General features: G+C 39.3%; 1 pseudogene; it reads right to left on the bottom strand.

Moving 5' to 3' along the window:
* Positions 1-126: 126 nt before the first annotated feature.
* LOC123516693 lies at positions 127-19,034 on the bottom strand (annotated as a pseudogene).
* Positions 19,035-21,613: the final 2,579 nt, after the last annotated feature.

Genomic DNA, 21,613 nt, shown 5'->3' with positions numbered 1-21,613 from the left:
AATTCTGATTTCCATTACTTGGGCTTCATTAAAAGATGCAGAAAAGACATAGGTAATCAAAGTGACTTTTTCCTCCCAGGGATCATGTAATAGGTGTGATTTTTGAGATTAAGAAACATCAAAATGTCTCAAAGATGTTTTCTAATATAATTGAAATATTACAATTAACAAGTTATTAAATGGCATACAATTTCCCTACGACATATTTGGTCACTGTTGGTTCACAGCTAGGTGTGAATGTTGATAGATGAATGATAGGAGTGGTTGAGCTGCAATCATCACGGTGTTCGAAGAGTGTTTGCATAGACACATTTCTCATCTGTTTTAAATTGATTAAAATGGCATTCCAAAAGTCTCTTAAAGGTTGTGGCCTCACTTGTCATATACATTTATTTTTAGAACATCATATTGACACAATGTATAATGTAATGTTTATTTGGCCAGAGACCAATTCAGACTGAGATCAGTGTCTGCCAGGTTCATCTTGATCCAATCGTCCAATTCTTTTTGTTATTCTGGAGTAAAGTGTTTTTTCCAGTCTCTTGTTTTACCTGCAATACAAAGACATCATTGAGAATGACGAAACACATGACGATGTATATCGGTCATAGTCACTCAGGGTACATGGTGCGTGAATCTTTTAATGGGTTACATGTAGAATAAATACCTTTTTACATAAAATGATACTTGGCCAACAACAAAACAAAGGAAATACAATAAAATGCATACTACACAGGGAGAGCTCAAGAGCGTTTATCAAAATTTGGAGGATAAGTACCTTGAAACCTCCGTCATACAAGAGTTCAGGTTATATGAAGAAGAAAGCACGCAAGCATATAGGGATTTTAAAAGTTCATTAGAAAATAAATGAATGATTAGAAATATTAGTTGACTCTTGCATTAGGGAGATGGATAGAATGACTTTTGGAGCGAAGCCACGGAAGGACAGGAGGATTACTTTTAACATCATAATAAGAGATAACATAAAAATAGTGATAGAAGATAAGTGTAGAGATATATCATTGCGAAGATGAGAGACACGTGTGTGTGTGTGTGTGTGTGTGTGTGTGTGTGTGTGTGTGTGAGTAAATGAGTGCGTCTAATTCATATGTCAAGAGTTCATTTAATAAGTGTTATTGTGGTGATGATAAGCGGTTCTTCCTATGGAAAAACCAAGTCTTCGCAATTCGTCACATGTGTCAGAGATATAAAAAATATGGAGACAACAGAAGAAAAAGCCAAAACATCATGATGATTCAGGGCATTGAGCAGGGCAGAAGTGTGACTTTGGGGCGCAGTGACGTGGTAAAGCTGTCAGAGGACATTGTTAGAGTGAAGTAGTGGTGGTGTCCTTGAGATGTGAAAGGTAAGGCAGTGGAAAGCTACTTGAATGATCAGTCACGGACAGGAGAGACACCGCACACTCGATCCAATTAAGTATGTATTTTAAGTATGTTTTCTTTGTCCCTATCTTGTACCAGTCCATTGTTCATGTGTACCTATCATGATTCCACACACGTGTTGAGTTTTCTTTAACACATTGTTTTATTTCATGGCTGTTTCTGTCCAACCTACCTAATGCGCATGCGCGTAAGCAGACACACACACACACACACACACACACACACACACACACACACACACACACACACACACACACACACATACAATGAATTTCTTTCTGTCTGTTGCTTTTCATGGTCATATTACCAAAGCATCCAGCTTCAGTCTGCTCATACATTTGGTAATGAAATATTTATGTCTGTATATTTATCTCCCATAAAACGTCACTGATGAACATTTCTGCCTACACTCACTGCTAGGAAGCAGCAGCAGGACATACCTCACTGCCCCAGAGCCCATCTCAGACTAATATCAGTGCCTGCAACATTTTTCTCGATCCACCTGTCCACCTCCTCCTGGAGTTCAGATGAGAAGTGGTTTTTCCAGTCACCAGTAGTTCCTGTGAAATGAAGTTTTTGTACACCAGGTGTGGAGCGAAGATAGACGTAATGTTGTGTATGTCAAAACAGAAAATACACGTAATGTTGTGCATTTCAAAGGAGAAAGTGCAAAGTACTGACCTTTGCGAAAAAAAGTTGTCTTATTTGACTTTGTTTTTTCGTAAAAATCATTCATTTGTATATCACCGGCATGTCTCATTGAAGAGAAGGAAGTGTGTTGCGCCACCTTGCGAAGAAATAGGAGTAAACTGTTAAACGATGGACAACTATTACGCCTTGAATTGTGAGGAGGAGTAGCCTCTCTTCACATGCCTAAATACTGCCACATACAAACACACACACACACACACACACACACACACACACACACACACACACACACACACACACACACACACACACACACACACACACACACACACACACACACACACACACACACACACACACACACACACACATACCTAACCTTGGAACACTTTCGCCAGATACTCACTGCCTCGAGTTTCTCCTCGCTCAGTCGTGTTCCTAAGAAATCGTTCAGCTTCTTTAGCTCCAGCATGGTGTCAGATTTCAGGTCTTCGTAAAAGACGAAGTGCACGTTTGAATGGTGCCTCTTCTGCCACGCCTCCTTCACGTGTGGCCAATACGGACTGTATAACGCTACAATTTGTGATATGGAAGAAAAATTAGACATTATGTCAAATGGGAAACGTCAGCTTGCCTGCAATATTGTCAAGAGAACATCGCATATTTAAAAGGCACTTCTGTCACATATATACAACAAGATGTCAAGGTGCTGACAGATTTCTTTCTGTCCACTGTCATCACAATACAACCACACGTGTTGGCAAGAATGACCCATATTGCAAGGAAAATGACACAACACAACAAACCTAAAGCATGACCATCCTGAGCACTTACTTGATTCATTCATGAGTTGTCTGACGCAACTTTCGAAGTCCCCACGATATTGAAAAATACTGATGTCCTTCCAGTACCAGTAAAATGAGACCATCACGTCCTTGGGATTCCTGGCCACGTACACGACCTGAGCACATCACTCTTTCAGCATGAATACGTTACAGTCTATTAGGGGTTGGTCTTTAATTATTTTCATTTGATGAAGTATACTAACTTAATAACTGTCACGTGAGTATTTCTTTTTCAAGAGTAACCAGAAAAAGGATAGACCTGAACTACATTGAAAATATGATATTTTGACTTAATGAAAAGAGACTGTGAGAATTTGACCTTGGCCGATTGAAGCAAGCCAGGCGGCAATAGAGGGAACGGATAGTGGCATTTGATGACACGAGGACCTGCGCTGGCCTCGAGAATCTGCAGACACACTCCTTCCTGTACTCTTCCACCAGGACACATCTTTTCAAAATTTTGCATAATTGGGCTAAACAGCTTGCCTTTCAAAAGCTCAATGTCCATTAGCATATCCAAGCTGAAAATCATTGTGATCGTCAATTCATTTGCTCTTCAGACCAACTATACCCGAATCTATTTTTATTCAGATATTTGATTGGTTAAATTTAGAACACTGGGCTTCAAATCCTTAATTTCTTGCCCCTCCTGAGTTTTCAAATTTATATTCAAAAGGCTCTGCTATTACTGCAATACTAGTGATCTTCTGATCTTCCTCACAGAATCTTGGTCATATTGTTGTGAAATTTTTGTTAAAGCGTTAGGTTTATCTGCCTCAAAGATTTCATTTCAAACAATCATGGTACAGCTTGTATTCTTCGCTCTATATTCTTTTATCAATCCCTCTCAAGTTCCCTTGCTTACCGTCTTCGAAACATCTTTTGTAAATAAATTGATTATATATAGATATAATTATACGTTACCTGATGTCATGGGAACGCGACCATATTGATTCGTTCGCCTCGGGGTTGTCCAGGTTGGGGTTGTGCAGCATGGTCCACACAATCTCCTGCATCCAGGTGGTGCCGCACTTCGGGAAGGTCATCACGATCACGTCGTCTCTTCTGAACTGTGAGATAAGACATCGCGATAACATTACGCCTCCATGTACCATGCCATGAATAGGAAAGATGAACACATGGGTACCTTCATGTTGTATATCTTGTCGAGGAAGATGGTCGCGCTCCAGGGATACAGCCAGCCCTCAGGGAGAATGCGGACCATCCCACGAACGAAAGGAACTATCTCCATTTTCTTGACTTCCTCTTCACTCGCCTGCTCCACCTTGTGGCCACTCAACAGCTGCCTACTCATCTTACTGCAGTGCACAGTATTTGCTGCAAGGCAATTATTGACAGACAGAGAGGTACAGCTGCACAGTCAGAATTAATTAAAGTATCGTGTGTTCTTACGGTACACCTAAAGTGAGTGGTGGCGGCTGCTGGCACTACCTGACAAACAGCACGTACACCCTCTCTTCTGTCCCGCTCTGCACTGGCCTGCAATGATACTACTATCATTAGTGAAGATTTCCTTACTGTTTGATTAAGTTTTACTTCATTGCACATACTAACGAAAGAAGACAATAATATTGGGTATAAATGTGTCATGACATTGTTATGCAATAACTGACATTACTAATATCCTTTAAAAATATAGACAAAAAAAAAAAAAACATTGACATGATCTTATAGTGTACGTGAGAGACCTAGGTACTGTAACTTTAATGTAAATGTAACACAGTAGCACTGGTTTAGTTGGTGCTGAAAACTCTATTCCTTCTCGCAAAACTACATGCACTAACTACACATACGTTCTTTGTTAAAAAAAATAAAAACCAGACAACCTAAAAGGCTCTCTGGTTTTTATTTTTATTTTTTTACAGTTTTTATTAACTCATATATTTATTTTTCATGTAGGGAAGAGGGCCAGCCAAGGGCAAAAAAAAAAAAAAAAAAGAAAAGATGAAAAAAAAGGCCCACTTGAGTACTGGCTCCCGAAAAAGTGGAAAAGTGTCAGCCAAAACTAGGGAACAAATGCCTTGATACCTCCCTCTTAAAAGAAGACAAGACGTAGGAATTCGGTAATACAGATGCAGGGAGGGAGTTCCAGAGTTTACCAGTGAAAGGGATGAATGATTGAGAGTACTGGTTAACTCTTGCGTTAGAGAATTGGACAGAATAGGGATGAGAGGAAGAAGAAAGCCTTGTGAAGCGAGGGCGCAGGAGGGGAGGCATGCAGTTAGCAAAATCAGTAGAACAGTTAGCATGAAAATAGCGATAAAAGATAGAAAAAGATGCAACATTTCGGAGGTGAAAAAGAGGCTGAAGACAATTAGTCACAGGAGGGGAGTTGATGAGACGAAAAGCTTTTGATTCCACCCTATCTAGTAAAACTGTGTGACAAGGACGGATAAGCAGTTGGAGAGGCGAGAAAAACTAGCATAGACGCCTCAGAACACCTAACTTCATAGAAGTTTTAGCGAGAGATGAGATGTGAAGTTTCCAGTTAAGATTATGAGCAAAGGACAGACCGAGGATATTCATTGTGAAAGAGGGAGACAATTGAGTGTCATTGAAGAAGGGATAGTTGTCTGAAAGGTTGTGTCGAGTTGATAGATGGAGGAATTGAGTTTTTGAGGCATTGGAAACTACTATATTTTCTCTGCACCAATCGGAAATCTTAGAAAGATCGGAATTCAGGCGTTCTGTGGCGTTCCTTCGTGATCTGTTGACTTCCTCTGAAGGGATGTGGAAAGATATAAAGTGGTATCATCAGGAGTAGATAGGGCAAGAAGTTCGGTTAAGAAGTTCATTAATGAATAATAGAAAGAGAGTGGGTGACAGAACAGAACCCTGAGGAACACCACTATTACTAGATTTAGGAGAAGAACAGTGGCTGTCTACCACATCAGCAATAGAGGGGTCAGAGAGGAAACATGATATAAAGTTGCAGAGAGAAGGATAGAAGCCGTAGGAGGGCACTTTTGAAATAAAAGCTTTATGCCAGACTCTATCAAAAGCTTTTGATATGTCTAACGCTACAGCAAAAGTTTCACCGAAATCTCTAAAAGAGGATGACCAAGACTCAGTAAGGAAAGCCAGAAAATCACCAGTAGAGCGACCTTGACGGAAGCCATACTGGCGATCAGACAGAAGATTGTGAAGTGACAGATGTTTGAGAATCTTCCTATTCAGGATAGATTAAAAAACTTTAGACAAGCAAGAGATTAAAGCTATAGGACGGTAGTTTGAGGGTTAGAACGGTCACCCTTTTTAGGAACAGGCTGAATGTAGGCAAACTTCCAGCAGGAAGGAAAGGTAGAAGTAGATAGACAAAGTTAGAAGAGTTTGGCCAGGCAAGGTGCAAGCACGGAAGCACAGTTTTTGAGAACAATAGGAGGTACCCCATCAGGACCATAAGCCTTCCGAGAGTTTAGGCCAGCGAGGGCATGGAAAACATCGTTACGAAGAATTTTAATTGTAGAAATGAAATAGTCAGATGGAGGAGGAGACATATATAAAGTAACTTTCTTAATTTTCTTTGTACAAATGACCAGGGAATGAATATTTACTTTCATTAGAATTGTGTGGGTCAGCCAGGTGTGATAGGTGTGTTAAGACTAGGGTACATACGAGGAGATTTGTTGTCCAGGACCTCTTTGTCCCGGAGATCTTTCGAGGGTAAACACGTTTTCCTCACTCACTCTCGGCACGTGTTTTCAGTGTCTTCTCTCTCTCTCTCTCTCTCTCTCTCTCTCTCTCTCTCTCTCTCTCTCTCTCTCTCTCTCTCTCTCTCTCTCTCTCTCTCTCTCTCTCTCTCTCTATATATATATATATATATATATATATATATATATATATATATATATATATATATATATATATATATATATAGATAGATAGATAGATAGATAGATAGATAGATAGATAGATAGATAGATAGATAGATAGATAGATAGATAGATAGATAGATAGATAGATCGATAGATAGATAGATAGATAGATAGAGAGAGAGAGAGAGAGAGAGAGAGAGAGAGAGAGAGAGAGAGAGAGAGAGAGAGAGAGAGAGAGAGAGAGAGAGAGAGAGAGAGAGAGAGAGAGAGAGAGAGAGAGAGAGAGAGAGCATCTTACCTTCAAGAATGCTGAAAGATGACTACAGTGGTAGTGGTGCCATATCGTGTGTCGAGAATTGTGGTATAGAGTGACTTGATGACATAATTTTCTTCATTTCATGCAGCACCATGGCAGTGATGCTCAAAGAAAAAAAAAAAAAATCGAAAAGGAGGGAAAAGAAAACTCTCATGTCCTTACAAACATTTATGAAGGTATACATGGAGGAAGTATAAGGAAGAGACGAAAAAAAAAAAAATGCTGAGCCTGCTGTTGCTTCCCAAACAAACATGGTAAATTAAAATGGAAGGCTACATGTAGTGAGAGAATTCAAGTTAGAGGATAAAGTAAATACAGAAGTAGGCAAAGTTTCCGAGTTTACGAGAGCAAGGGATGAGTGGTGATTTTTCTAAACCTTCCAAACCACGCTTTGGAAGGTTTATGTTGAGTTACTGTCGCATTTATTACTTGGTCAATACACAGGAATGCGGACCATCCCACGAACGAAAGGAACTATCTCCATATTCTTGACTTCCTCTTCACTCGCCTGATCCACCTTGTGGCCATTCAGCAGCTGCTGTAAGGCAAAAGGTAAGGAGTTAGAACTCCACAGTCAGAATTCCTTCAGGGTATCGTGTGTTCGTGCGGTACACCCTAAAATCAGTGGTATCGGCTGCTGGCACTTCCTGACAAACAACGCGTACACCTCCCTTCTTTCTGCTTTGCTCTGCACTGGCCTCCAATGACACTGCTGTCATTACTGAGGATTTCCTTACTGTTTGGTAAGTTTTATTTCACTTCACAAAAGTGAGCGTAGTGAAACAAATGATCAAAATTCATTATAAGACTATCATGACATAATTATACAATAATAGAGATCACCAAGATCCTTAAAAAATGAAAAAAAAAAAAAAACACAAAAACAAAAAACAAAGAGAAGTGCACCACATTGACATGTCCCTAAAGTGTACGAGAACTATAAGTATTGCAACTTTTGGGTAAGTTTAACACACACACACACACACACACACACACACACACACACACACACACACACACACACACACACACACACACATTTCTCTAGTTTCTCTAGATTCAGTTTTTTTTTCATGTTGTTAGTATGTCCTTTATATACTGCCCGTGCTCCGTTTTCTGTAAAACATTCTATGTATACAATCAGTTTGGCTGGCTTGAGGTGACGTCACGTCTTCCCCTGAGTCCTCGCTCGTAACCTCTTCAGGTGACACGTACGCCTTAGCCTCTCGTTTGTTCGGCTATACCTGTTGTGTCTTGTGATACTATTAAATACACGTTCATAATGGACTCAAGTGTATCCATGCTACCCCTGCTTAAGAACAACTACCACAATGTTTTTCTTCGTTATTCTTCTCAAATTCTCTATATCTCTGTGCGTAACACTGTGCGCAATATATATATATATATATATATATATATATATATATATATATATATATATATATATATATATATATATATATATATATATATATAAGAGAGAGAGAGAGAGAGAGAGAGAGAGAGAGAGAGAGAGAGAGAGAGAGAGAGAGAGAGAGAGAGAGAGAGAGAGAGAGGAGACTATCTTACCTTCAAGATTCCTCAGTGATGACTACACAGGCAGTGGCGCTACACCGTGTATTCAGAATTGTGGAAGAAAGTGATCTGACAACTTGATATTCTTCATTTCATGCAGCAGCATGATGAAGCCTAAAAGAAAGAAAGAAAAAAAAGGAAAAGGAGCGAAGAATACGCTCTTGCCCTTTTAGACTTTCATGACACAGTACATGAAAAAAATGCATAAAAAAGAGACGAAAAGAAAAACACTAAAATAAGAAGTATGCTATGAAATGTTAGTGAGATGGGAGTCCCTTTCATCCAGTAGGTTAATTTCTTCTTCCTCTTTTTGTTTTGTACGTCACTTTTGTACAAAGATGCAGTGTTTCCTCTCGCATTTAGCGATTTTCGTTCATATTTTTCTTTTTTGTTATATGTAGGAAGGACACGGGCAAATGATATGTTGAGCCTACTGCCGATTTCCGACCAGAATCAACCATAGTAATAAAAATTAAAGGACAAGTGTCTTCAAATCTTAGACTTGAAAGATGAAAATACAGAAGCAGGCAAGGAGTTCCTGAATTTACCAGATCAAGGGATGAGTGTTAAATCTTCTAAACCTTCCAAACCAAGCTTTGGGAGGTTTAGGGCGAGTCACAATCGCATTTGTTACTCGATCATTACACAGGTACGGGTCTCTGACACAATACCAATAGGAGGAGGTAATATACATCTACCGAAACGATAACTTACTCCCAGAGAGTTCTAACAACACTAGTTCATCGGGTGCTGTGAATTCTCCATTTAAGTTAGTTATGATCTCTCTGAATGTTTCCTTTTTTGTCTCATAACTCAAGGGAGCAGCCACAACCTGCCCTTTAAAGACAACTCTTCTACTTCTCACAAAACTATATACATGATATTAAATTGAAAAATGGCTACTCTAAAGCTGGATGTTGCGTCTATGTGAGCAACGACTTAACTTGCTCTCATGCCCACGCTCTTGAATCTTCCAAGTTTTTCACCATTTGGCTTAGACTCAACAGTCATTTTCTAGCTAAATTTATCTGTGCTGTCTATCTCTCCACTAACTTCCCTGACTATAGTAAATTCTTTGACTATTTAATTTCCAAAGTGGAGCACATTCTGTTCCTCTATCGTTTCGCGGAGATCTCCATCTTTGGAGATTTCACTGTTCACCATCAGCTTTGGCTTTCCTCTCCCTTCACTGACCATCCTGGTGAACTAGCCTTCAACTTTGCTATCCTCCATGACCTAGAGCAACTGGTGCAACACCCTATTCGTATTCCTGACCGTCTTGGAGATACGCCCAACATTCTTGATCTTTTCCTCACCTTTAATCCTTCTGCTTATGCTGTTACCTTATCTTTTCCGTTGGGCTCCTCCGATCACAATCTCATTTCTGTATCTTGTCCTATTTCTCCAATCCTCCTCAGGATCCCCCAAAGCGGAGGTGCCTCTGGCGTTTTGCCTCTGCCAGATGGGGGACCTGAGGAGGTATTATGCTGATTTTCCTTGGAATGATTACTGTTTCCGTGTCAGAGACCCATTTCTTTGTGCTGAACGCATAACAGATGTGATATTGTCTGGCATGGAGGCGTACATTTCTCATTTTTTCTCAACCTAAACCTTGGTCTAACACAGCCTGTTCTCGTGCTATACATGATAGAGAGGTTGCCCACAATAGGTACTTGAGCCTTCCATCTCCTGAATCTCATACACTTCATATTTCTGCCAGGAATCATGCCAAGTCTGTTTTTCAACTTGCCAAACACTCCTTCATAAGCAGAAACTGTCAAAATCTTTCAAACTCTAACTCCCTTGGTTATTTCTTGCATCTGGTAAAAAATATCTCTAATAACTTTACTTTTTCATCTTTCCCTCCTTTATTTCATACTGAAGGCACCACTGCCATCTCTCTTGTCTCTAAAGCTAAACTCTTCTTTCAAACCTTTGCTAAAAACTTCACCTTGGATGATTCTGGGCTTGTCCCTCCCTCTTCTTCTCTGACTATTTCTTGTCTTCAATCAAAATTCTTCGTAATGATGTTTTCCATGCCCTCTCTGGCCTAACCCCTCGGAAGGCTTATGAACCTGAAGGGGTCCCTTCCATTGTTCTCAAAAACTGTGCTTCCGTGCTACCTTGCCTAGCCAAATTTCTTTGTCAACTTCTACCTTTCCTTCTTGCTGGGAATTTGCCTATATTCAGCATGTTCCTAAAAAGGGTGACCGTTCTAATCTCTCTAACTACCGTCCTATAGCTTTAATCTCTTGCTTGTCTAGAATTTTTTAATCTATCCTGAATAGGAAGATTCTTAAACATCTGTACCTTCACAAACTTCTATCTGATCGCCAGTATGGCTTCCGTCAAGTGATCTTCTGGCTTTTTTTTACTGAGTATTGGTCATAATTTTTTAGAAATTTAAATGAAACTTTTGCTGTCGAATTAGACATATCAAAAGCTTTTGATAGAGTGTGGCATAAATCTTTTATTTCCAAACTGCCATCCTACGGTTTCTATCCTTTCTGCAACTTTATCTCAAGTTTTTATTGCTGCTGTGGTAGACGGCCACTGTTCTTCTCCTAAATCTATTAACAATGGTGTTCATCAGATTTTTGTCCTGTAACCCACTCACTTTCTATAATTCATTAGTGATCTTAACCAAACTTCTTGCCTTATCCACTCCTAGGTGATGATACCACCCTACATCTTTCCACGTCCTTTCAGTGACTACCAACCCTTCAGGAAGTCAACAGTTCACGCAGAGACGCCACAGAAAGCCTGACTTATGATTCTTCTAAGATTATTGATTGAGGCAGAGAAAATTCAGTAGTTTTACCTCCTCTATCTATGAACTCGACACAACCTTCCACACAACTATCCTTTCTTCTTCAAAGACACTCAACTGTCTCCCTCTTCTACACTGAATATCCTCGGTCTGTCCTTTACTCATAATCTGAACTGGAAACTTCATATCTCATCTCTTGCTAAAACAGCTTCTATGAAGTTAGACGTTCTGAGGCGTCTCCGCCAGTTTTTCTCGCCCCTCCTATTGCTAATTTTGTACAGGGACCTTATCTGTCCTTGTATGGAGTATTCTTTGCATGTTTGAGGGAGATTCACTCACACAGTTTTAATAAATAAGGTGGAATTGAAAGCTTTTCGTCTCATCAACTCTTCTCCTCTGACTGACTGTCTTCAGCCTCTTTCTCATCGCTGAAATATTACATCTCTTTCTATCTTTTATCGCTAATTCTATGGTAATTGCTCTACTGATCTTGCTAACTTTATGCCTCCTCTCCTCCTCGCTACACAAGGCTTTTTCTTCCTCTCACCCCTATTCTGTCCATCTCTTTAATACAAGAATTAACCAGTACTCTCAATCATTCATACCTTTCTCTGGTAAACTCTACGACTCCCTGCCTGCTTCTGTATTTTCGTCTTCCTATGACTTGACTTTTTTTAAGAGGGAGGTTTCAAGACATCTGTTCCTTAATTTTTGGCTAATTCTTTACTGTTCTTGAAAGGAACCAGCATTTTCAGTGGGCCTTTTTTAATATTTTATTGCTCTTTGCTGGTTTCCCTCCAGCATAAAAAAAACCTTCAAGACAGACACGAATATGAGTATAATGCTGCACCAGGAGGATACCAAAGGTAATGGCTAGTTCAATAGGATGGTTTGTGAAGGGAGAAGAAAGGTAAAAAGCTTCTCATGAACATTGAAGTCTCCAGGAATTGAGATCCCTGAAAATGTGAAGAATAAGAATATGCTCCAATTTGAATAAAAAAGCTAAAGAAGAGGTAGACAGCACAAATAAATTTAGTTTGAGTGACTGTGTAGTCGCTGACAGTTGGTGGAGAATTCATAAGATTCAAGGACGTGGGCACAAGAGCAGGTCTAGATGTTCAACTCATAGATGGAACCAGCAACTTTGGACTGAAAGTCAGGATAGAGAAAGTAGAAGAGAACAGAAAAGAGGTTACTGTCAGTTGCCTCTGACACCTGTGCTTCGGTGAGGTAAAGATGAGGTTTAGTGAAGAAGTGATGCTCTGGATTATTGAAAATTGCATAAAAGGCTGGATATGCTGCACAAATTAGTGAAGAGAAAGTTGAGAGTCTGCCATTGATCCTTTATGGTGATCCCTCATTCTAGCACACTCAGTGCTCAAAACATTCTACCTTTTATTTATCATATATTATGTTTATGTTCATGACAAACCTCTTTCTACATTCCTTTTGTATAATAGTTCTAATTTCTAAGATTTGGGCTTCATTAAAAATTGGACAAATGGCATAGGTAATTAGCATGACTTCGTCATCTCAGGATTCATGTAGGTGTGATTTTTGAGAGTAGGAAACATGGAAATGCCTCAAAGATGTTTTCTAGTATAATTGAAATCGCACAATCATCAAATTATTAAATGACATCAATTTCACTACAACACATTTGGTCACTGTTGGTTTGAACAGCTGGGTATGAATGTTGATAGATAAATGATAGGAGTGGTTGAGCTGCAATCATCACGGTGTTCGAGGAGTGTTTGCATAGACACATTTCTCATCTGTTTTAAACTGATTAAAATGACATTCCAAAAGTCTCTTAAAGATTGTGGCTTCACTTGTCATACACATTTAGTTTTATTACACCATGTTCACACAGTGTACACTGTAAGGTTTACTCTGCCAGAGCCCAATTCATGCTCAGATCAGAATCTGTCAGGTTCTTTTTGATCCATTCATCCAACTCTTTTTGCTTTTCTGGCGTTAAGTGGTTTTTCCAGTCACCTGTCTTGCCTGCAATACAAACACATTATTAAGAACGACGAAACAAAATGATGCTGTACATTAGTCATAGTCAATCTGAGTACATGGTGCAACTTAGGGTGTATGAATTGTTTTAAAGGTACTTAAAAATAATGTGTTACATGTAGAGTAAATAAGATGGCAAGTGTTTACATATTATATAAAGGGGTCACTGGCCAATAACAACGCAAAGGAGAGGCAAAAAATAAAATGTATATAACACAGAAAGAGGCAAAGATGGATTATGAAAAGTTGCAAGAACTTACGTTATGAAAAGAAAACTTGGAAGCATATACTGAGTTCTAGAGTTGATTAGATAAGATATGAACGATTGGGAATAAAAGTTATTTCTTGCATTAGAAAGGTGGAGAGAATGTCTTGCATAACGAGGTCACGGAAGGACAAAAGGCATGCAGTAACAAGGTCAGATTAACAGGTAAGGTATAAATAACGACAGAAGATGGAAAGAGATGCATTGGGTACGTAGGGATACGATGGGACTATGCGCGCTTTGAATACCACAGACTCCTCACGCCTATGGATTCAAATCCTAGCCACGGCCCGAGGTTAGGAAGAGCATCCATTCGGAGTAACGGTTCCCATATGCCAAAACCAAAGTCATCTTCCAGGAGGAACCGTCCTAGCCTTAATGCTATAAGAAAATCGGATGTAAAACTAGAAGAGATGACAAGAGTTACATCATTGCAACGAAGAGAGACTCGTGTGTGCGTGCGTGTGTGTGTGTATGTATGTGTGTGTGTGTGTGTGTGTGTGTCTACGAATATATGTACATATATATATATATATATATATATATATATATATATATATATATATATATATATATATATATATATATATATATATAGATAGATAGATAGATAGATAGATAGATAGATAGATAGATATAGATATATAGATAGATAGATAGATAGATAGATTGATAGATAAATGGATATATAGATAGATAGAGAGAGAGAGAGAGAGAGAGAGAGAGAGAGAGAGAGAGAGAGAGAGAGAGAGAGAGAGAGAGAGAGAGAGAGAGAGAGAGTGTACGCAATCTTAAACTAAAGAGAAGGGCACTATTTCATAGTTAGTCACTCAAGGTACCAGTCTAGCTTTTGGGAAATGCTAGACTGGTGTATTAACTTAGAAATGGTGGAAGAACACTGCTGTAAATGATACCCAAGACCAGAACGCTAAGCTAGAGTCTCTGCCACGCCATTACTCACCTTTACGGAAAAATTTAACATCGTTTTCGTTTTCTTTGTCAAAATAATCGTCCTGAACAGGTTCTCCTCGCGACTTCATGGAGGAGAAGGAAGTGTATTGCCCTATCTGAGGGATAGATCAAATACATTAAGCAGGCGGTGGCATAGAACTAAAAAAAAATATGTCTACTGCACATATTGCAGCCACATGTTACACTGGACTCCCGTGTATTACCAGGCACTCACGGCCTCAAGTTTCCTTTCATTCAGTTGCGTTCCTAAGAATTCATTGAGCTTCCTGAGCTCCAGCATGATGTCTGCCTTCATGTCCTCGTAGAAGACGAAGTGCAGATTAGGGTGGTGCCTTTTCTGCCACGCCTGCTTCACGTGCGGCCAATATGGACTGAACAATGCTGATATGAGGGAGATATAAATTTTTTTTGTGAGATATTGCACTTAAAACCCGGGGATATATAATATTCAATCAAAATGTAACGTAATCTGTTTATATATTGTAGAGTAACTTTAAAATACTTACTTCGCCCAGCTATGAGTGCCTTTAGTGATTCATCAATGGTGGAAGAAATAGGATAAACTTTGAGTGCCTCAAAGAAATAAGAATAAGAGACGATCATGTCCCTGGGATTCCTGGTCACGTAGACCACCTGAAGAATAATGCCCAGTCGATAAGACTCGTATTGTTTTACTGATAAGGCTTAACTGTTTATAATTGATTTTATTAAGTGTGGAGATATCAAATCAATATTTGTTAGTAACAATGTAATATTACTTGTCCTTAAAGATCATGAAATATTGAACTGAAAAAAAAATGTATTTATTCATTACCTAGTAATGTAATCCTCATCAAAATTTCACTCACGTAGTCAATTCTTATCGATCTTCATGAAAAAGCATTGGGTATAAGCTTAGGCATAAAGGCACGAAGGGTGGAAAGGGTATGAGACTGGTGTACTGCTGGCAGCTACGTGTTAAATCAGCAATCTTCTCTATAGCTAGGGGCGACATTGCTAGGTCATTCCAATGAAATATTTTGCCATTCCTGAAGAGTGACGCCATTATATTCCAAAGGTGCACACCGATGGATCTCTTTCTGTATCTTATTTTCATGATGAAGGTTAAGAATGACTCCCTAGAAACTGTTATTATTGTATAGTCTGTGAGGTTTTGCTAGATTAGGAATAAATTTTACCTGCTGTTGTCATGACGAGTCCACATTAATGGAACACAAGGCTTATTTATACCTTTATAAGGACATATTGAAATATAATGTAGGCCCTGGCTGTAAAAACGTTATGGTGGTTGAAAAATAAAGGTACCCTGACGACCAGCGCATTACATTGAAACCATGACCAGCAGCAAACCTGGAGGGAGACAGCCAATGCTTCACTTGGAAACGCTTGCCAGCTCTCCTCAAGCTTTCTTCTTGATAAGCTTAACTAGCGGCTAATATCACTTGTCTAAAAGTGTATATATATATATATATATATATATATATATATATATATATATATATATATATATATATATATATATATATATATATATATATATATATATATATATATATATATATATATATATATATATATATATATATATATATATATATATATATATATATATATATATATATATATATATATATATATATATATATTCATTTATTTTAAGCTTCAGCTAAACTAACAAAAATAGTGTTAAATGATAATCTAAAACCTATTTCAGCCAATGAAAACACTTAGTAAACTCTCACAAAAACGGAGTATTCTGCTAATTTGACCTTAATTTTGTCAAGGATGTCATCCGGGTAGAGACTGAGAGGGAAATGACTCTTGAAGACACGAGGACTCTTAGCCGCTTCTGCAAGATGAAGAGACAAGCCTTCCTCCCAGTTCTTGCCCGGACAAGTCTCGTTAAACTTTTTCATGTAATATTTTGTAGGCTGGCCCTTCAATGTCATTACATCAAACATCATGTCAAGGCTAAAAGAGAATAGATATACAAGAGTATAATATGTTGAAATGTGTTAATGCTAAAGAAAAAAATAAATTAGGAACAACTCCAGTACTACAGTGCTACTACTGATTAAACTGTATTTAATGTAACGTTTCAGAATCTGTGGATTTCATAATCAGAAGTAAATTGACATCAGACACTAGAATAATACGTAATTCCGGGGGATTTAATTCTTACATTTATCGGACGCCAACAGTTCCAAGAGTAAGTTTTTATATATGATTTTTCTTAATCTTATTCAACATAGTATTCTCACCTTCAGACCTCTCCATATTTATTCCAACTGTGGTATACCTGTATTACATGAAGATGGAACAAAAAAAGAGGATAACAAAATAAGAAAACGAAGAAGAAAAAAGAGAATGCATGAAACGAAAAACCCAGGCCTAAGGCAACAAGTTTGTTTGGAAATAGGATACGAGAGGCCCTAGCTGATATGCACCTCGCGGAAAAAAAAAGGTTATAAACAGCAGGGATCTGTGACAGCGGGTGAGGGGAAACAGACAGAGATTAAGACTTTGACTGTAGTACCAAACACAGCACCAAGTGGGACGCTGTCTGTGAACGAGGGGGAAAGCGAAGTGAGTTATGGGAATCTGGCTCACCTCTTACTTTCCCCTTATACTCCAAACTCCACCTTGGTGTCTTGAGTCAGTCAAGTTGTATGTATCGTCCATGGGTGGGTAATGCACATGAAGAATATGCAGTATATGTGAGTGTGAGAATATATTGGGATTTCGACCTTATTGTGAAAAAAAAGACTTTTGAGAGAAAAGTGTAGCATAAACTAAGGTATATTACGTCTACTGCTCCGATACGTTGCATTTTAAACGATGTGTATATGCCAACCCAGGTCTTGATCCTATTTAAAGGTTTTTGTTCTTTCTTTGATATCACAATTCATATGAAAAGAAACACTTTGCGAATGAACCTTAGATCTTCAGAACGTATCCATAGAAACTCGTCCGCCTCGGAGTTGTCCAGGTTGGGGTTGTGCAGCATGGTCCACACAATCTCCTGCATCCAGGTAGTGCCGCACTTGGGGAAGGTCATCACCATAACGTCGTCGCTTCTAAACTGAGGTGACAAAGATAGTTTTAGGCTGAGATTAAAAGTGGCTTCGATTTTTTATGCTGCACACAATCATGCAGGAGTGAATGAGTACCTCCATGTTATAGAGCCTGTCAAGGAAGAGAGGCGCAGTGCCAGGATACAACCACCCCTCAGGCTGAATGCAAACCAAGCCATGGTTGAAGATATCCAAGCCCAAAGCTTTGGCCTTTTCTCCCTTTAGTTCCTCGTACTTATGGCCACTCAACAGTTGGTTACTCATCTCGCTAAACTCGAGTGTTCCTTCAGGAGTTTGTCGAGCTTTCTGGAAAAAAAAGTATATTGAAACTAATGAGTAAGTAATATTTCAGAGCTTGAAGTAGGTCATTGCTGCCAACGTTTAAGGCAATAGTCCCCAATATTTTTACCATGCATTTACATATCCCAAAGGTTTACTAATATCAATAATTGTATCTGAAAAAAAAAATAATAATCTGAATATATTGGTCATATCAAATAAGAACATAGAAACATGAGAAAATAAGTGAAGTTGTAGGAATACACAAGATATTATATACACGTGGTAGTTCCTTATTAGAATTATTCAGAGAAGAGGTGCCAATCCTGATCTTGAAGAATGAAATGTTAGAGAATTGAAAAAAAAAAAAACTGATATGCGGCGAACATACACACTGCGTAACCTGAACCAGTAAAATCCTTTGATCTTAGCCACGTTCATAGGAGGGACGAGAGCGAACGCCGAAGCAGATAATCCGTAAGCGTAATATAAATGTTGTCTTGGTTGTTACGTTGTGGCATTACGAGTTCCTCTCAAGACTGACGCTTTTGTTATGTGACAGATTCACGTTACGATGTTCTGTTCACACGTGTGTAACTATCTGGCTTAAAGATAATATGATGCAAAACAATTTCTCAATTTTAGTTTTTTCCGTGTTGGTGCAGAGTCTCTGTAAAGGTATTGGTTGTGTCCCTGAGTGCACAATTGCATGTAAATAACACAAGAAAAATACTCTGTATCTGGAAAGCATGTACTTCTGTACTGCTGCAGCCTTTTGGCTTAAAAATATGTAGAGAAACAAGACCTTCACAAAGAGGACAGTGTTGGGGGCCAAGGAGCTGGAGTATTTCCCTTCATGTACTCGTATATTTCCTCGACAAAAATTCACAATTATTTTCTCTCCAGAGCACTGTTTTTTTTAAGAAAATTGCACCTGTATCAGTTGAATTTCAGCGAGACGGTAAATCTTTCTCTCCTTCACGCGTCCGCTCTTAAGGCGCTCTGATGTGATTCTGGAGCTCGTTTTCCGCGCCAGGTCCCCGGGCTGTGTGCAATTTAGATTTTCTTAAAAGAATATTCTTTTAGTTATTATATGGATAAACGAATTCACCTGAGCCCGCCACTCCTTTCATTGCAAGGCTCAACATCACACACTTTTTGAACGATGCATGCAATAAAATAGATCGCTAATATCACAACACTATTTTCAGTATTTTCTCTTTATATTTGTACTCACTTTCAGGTTTACAGTAACCTTTCACTCAAGCAACGCCGCAATGTTGCTGCTATTCATCGACGTACAGCAAGCAATAAAAGAAAAATCTTGAGTGAATTCTAGCATAACACATACGTAGTATGTATGTACGTACTAATACCTTTATCACTTGGCTTGTAGCTTATTTACGAAGGTAGTTAAACTCTACAGCCAGGGAACACAGATCTCTCTTGGTGACAGCGCGCGCTGCTCGTAGAGCGTCTTACGTAAGGCCTCCCAGCAAACATAAAATGCGCTGGTACCAATAGACTCCTTGGCATTTGTCGTGTGTCCTCAAGTGTATCTCGTTCACTCCCACAACAACAATGACCAAAATCAATTACTAGACTCAGTATCTATCGTGCCTATGGTGGCGTGTAACCGGCTTTTTCCTCGGATTAAACGTTAATTACTAACTTCTGGAAGTTTTCCGTTTTAAAACTCTCATGTTTTGCTTTATTGAAGCCATACACTTCCCATATATGAAGAGCCATAATAGAATATCATCGTGAACTGTCAGCCTCGCACTATCACTATAAACACCACAGCATGATCAGAACATTCTGTAATGCTCTCACCCCGAGAACAGAGGTGATCACGCCCCACCAGACAATGAACAATGACACCGATAAGTAATACTGATCGTTGTTGCTAAGGCAGTGAGTGCATTAGACATACAACGAAGTCAATTCGTTTTGCTGTTCTTTAATGTTTGCTTGCTGAGAGAGAGAGAGAGAGAGAGAGAGAGAGAGAGAGAGAGAGAGAGAGAGAGAGAGAGAGAGAGAGAGAGAGAGAGAGAGAGAGTATGATAGACAGACTACTTTGATACGCGGAGTAATGTATTGTTCTATGTATGATGTACGGCGACCGTGGGTAGTGTCACTCGTCCACCCCACGGGATGCCATGCCCCGCATCTCAGTTGTTCCCAACGCAGTTTCGGAGACAGACTTACGCTCTGCCTGGCAATCCGCTTGCCTTCTCTCTTTGACTGGTTATACTGTCCTGCACAGCCAGTCTACCTCTACAGTCTACTGTCTACAGTCACACTCCAGTGTCTAGACTGTACTTCTACATCATCACGCTTACTACAAGCTTCATCTAGCCGCTACCGACTACAAGTCTCGCTCTGGCCACCGGCTACTTCTCAAGCCTCCACGGCTACTCGCTACCAAGTCTACCAAGCTTCAATACGCTTTGTATCTTACAATTAACACAGGGAAAGGCTCCGGTGTTTCTCTTCAACCACACCAGAACATATTGATGGTGCAAGCGGTATCAGGACAAGAGAGAGAGAGAGAGAGAGAGAGAGAGAGAGAGAGAGAGAGAGAGAGAGAGAGAGAGAGAGAGAGAGAGAGAGAGAGAGAGAGAGAGAGAGAGAGAGAGAGCGCTCAGACAAGCCGTTCATCACCTTATCTTGAAAGATATGACAACAGAAAAAAAAAACATAAGGGTGCCACATGTGGATATGATTCTTTATGGGAAAAGTAAACAAGAGAAGCAGGATGATACATGAACGGAGACACAGACGCACGCATCCTACACACCCCACCCGTGGATGAGGGGAAGAAGAATGTTTGTCAAAGCTTCAGCCACCTACGTACATCAAACTGTAGAGCAGCCTCCCTTTCTGACTTGTATCTCCACACCCAACATGCCCTCCTCCCTCCTCCCCTCCCTCGACACACACTCTATGCAGGTGCCGTAACTAGATGTGGAAGAAAGAAGAGTTGCGACATGGACAAAAACTGTAAATAAAACGAAGCAGTATCAGGGGAAAGAGAGAAGAAAAAGAAAAGTGGCGGGACGAATAATGAAAATAAAGCGAGATATATGTACAGCAGACAAAAGAAGAAAAATAAACCAGACATAAAAATGAAACCGTGGAAAAGAAAAATCGTACAAATGGAGTAGAGGAACGCAAAAAAGAAAAAAAAAAAGAAAGAAAGAAAGGAAATTAGTAACGTAAGCGGAAGAAGTAAGAGCTAAAACAAGAGAGAGGAAAAAAAAAAAAGAACAAGAGCAGCAGCACCAAATAACCACATTAAACCGATTTTCAAGGCTACAGGTACCGGGACTTACAATATCAAGTCCTGCTGCTCTGCTCTATCTCGTGCACTTGAGAGTCCTTGATGCGCAGATATGGTTGAAAGTCGACAGGCACAATTGCTATCAATCATATCAACACCAGTACCACATGCAGTAAGTAACAGCATAATCTGTCTGTCTGTCTGTCTGTGTGTCAGTATCAAGGTTACACGTACCAATATGCATCGAATATCTATTTCTTAATAAGTAAAAGACTGTGGGAGCTCAAAGTGACAAAGGGCAAGTAGTAACAAAAGCAACGAA

Source organism: Portunus trituberculatus, chromosome 41 (genome assembly GCF_017591435.1).
Source record: "Portunus trituberculatus isolate SZX2019 chromosome 41, ASM1759143v1, whole genome shotgun sequence".
NCBI classification, from domain to species: Eukaryota; Metazoa; Arthropoda; class Malacostraca; order Decapoda; family Portunidae; genus Portunus; species Portunus trituberculatus.
Note: the sequence above shows the minus strand (reverse complement) of the source record. Positions and strands in the feature narration are given on the sequence as shown.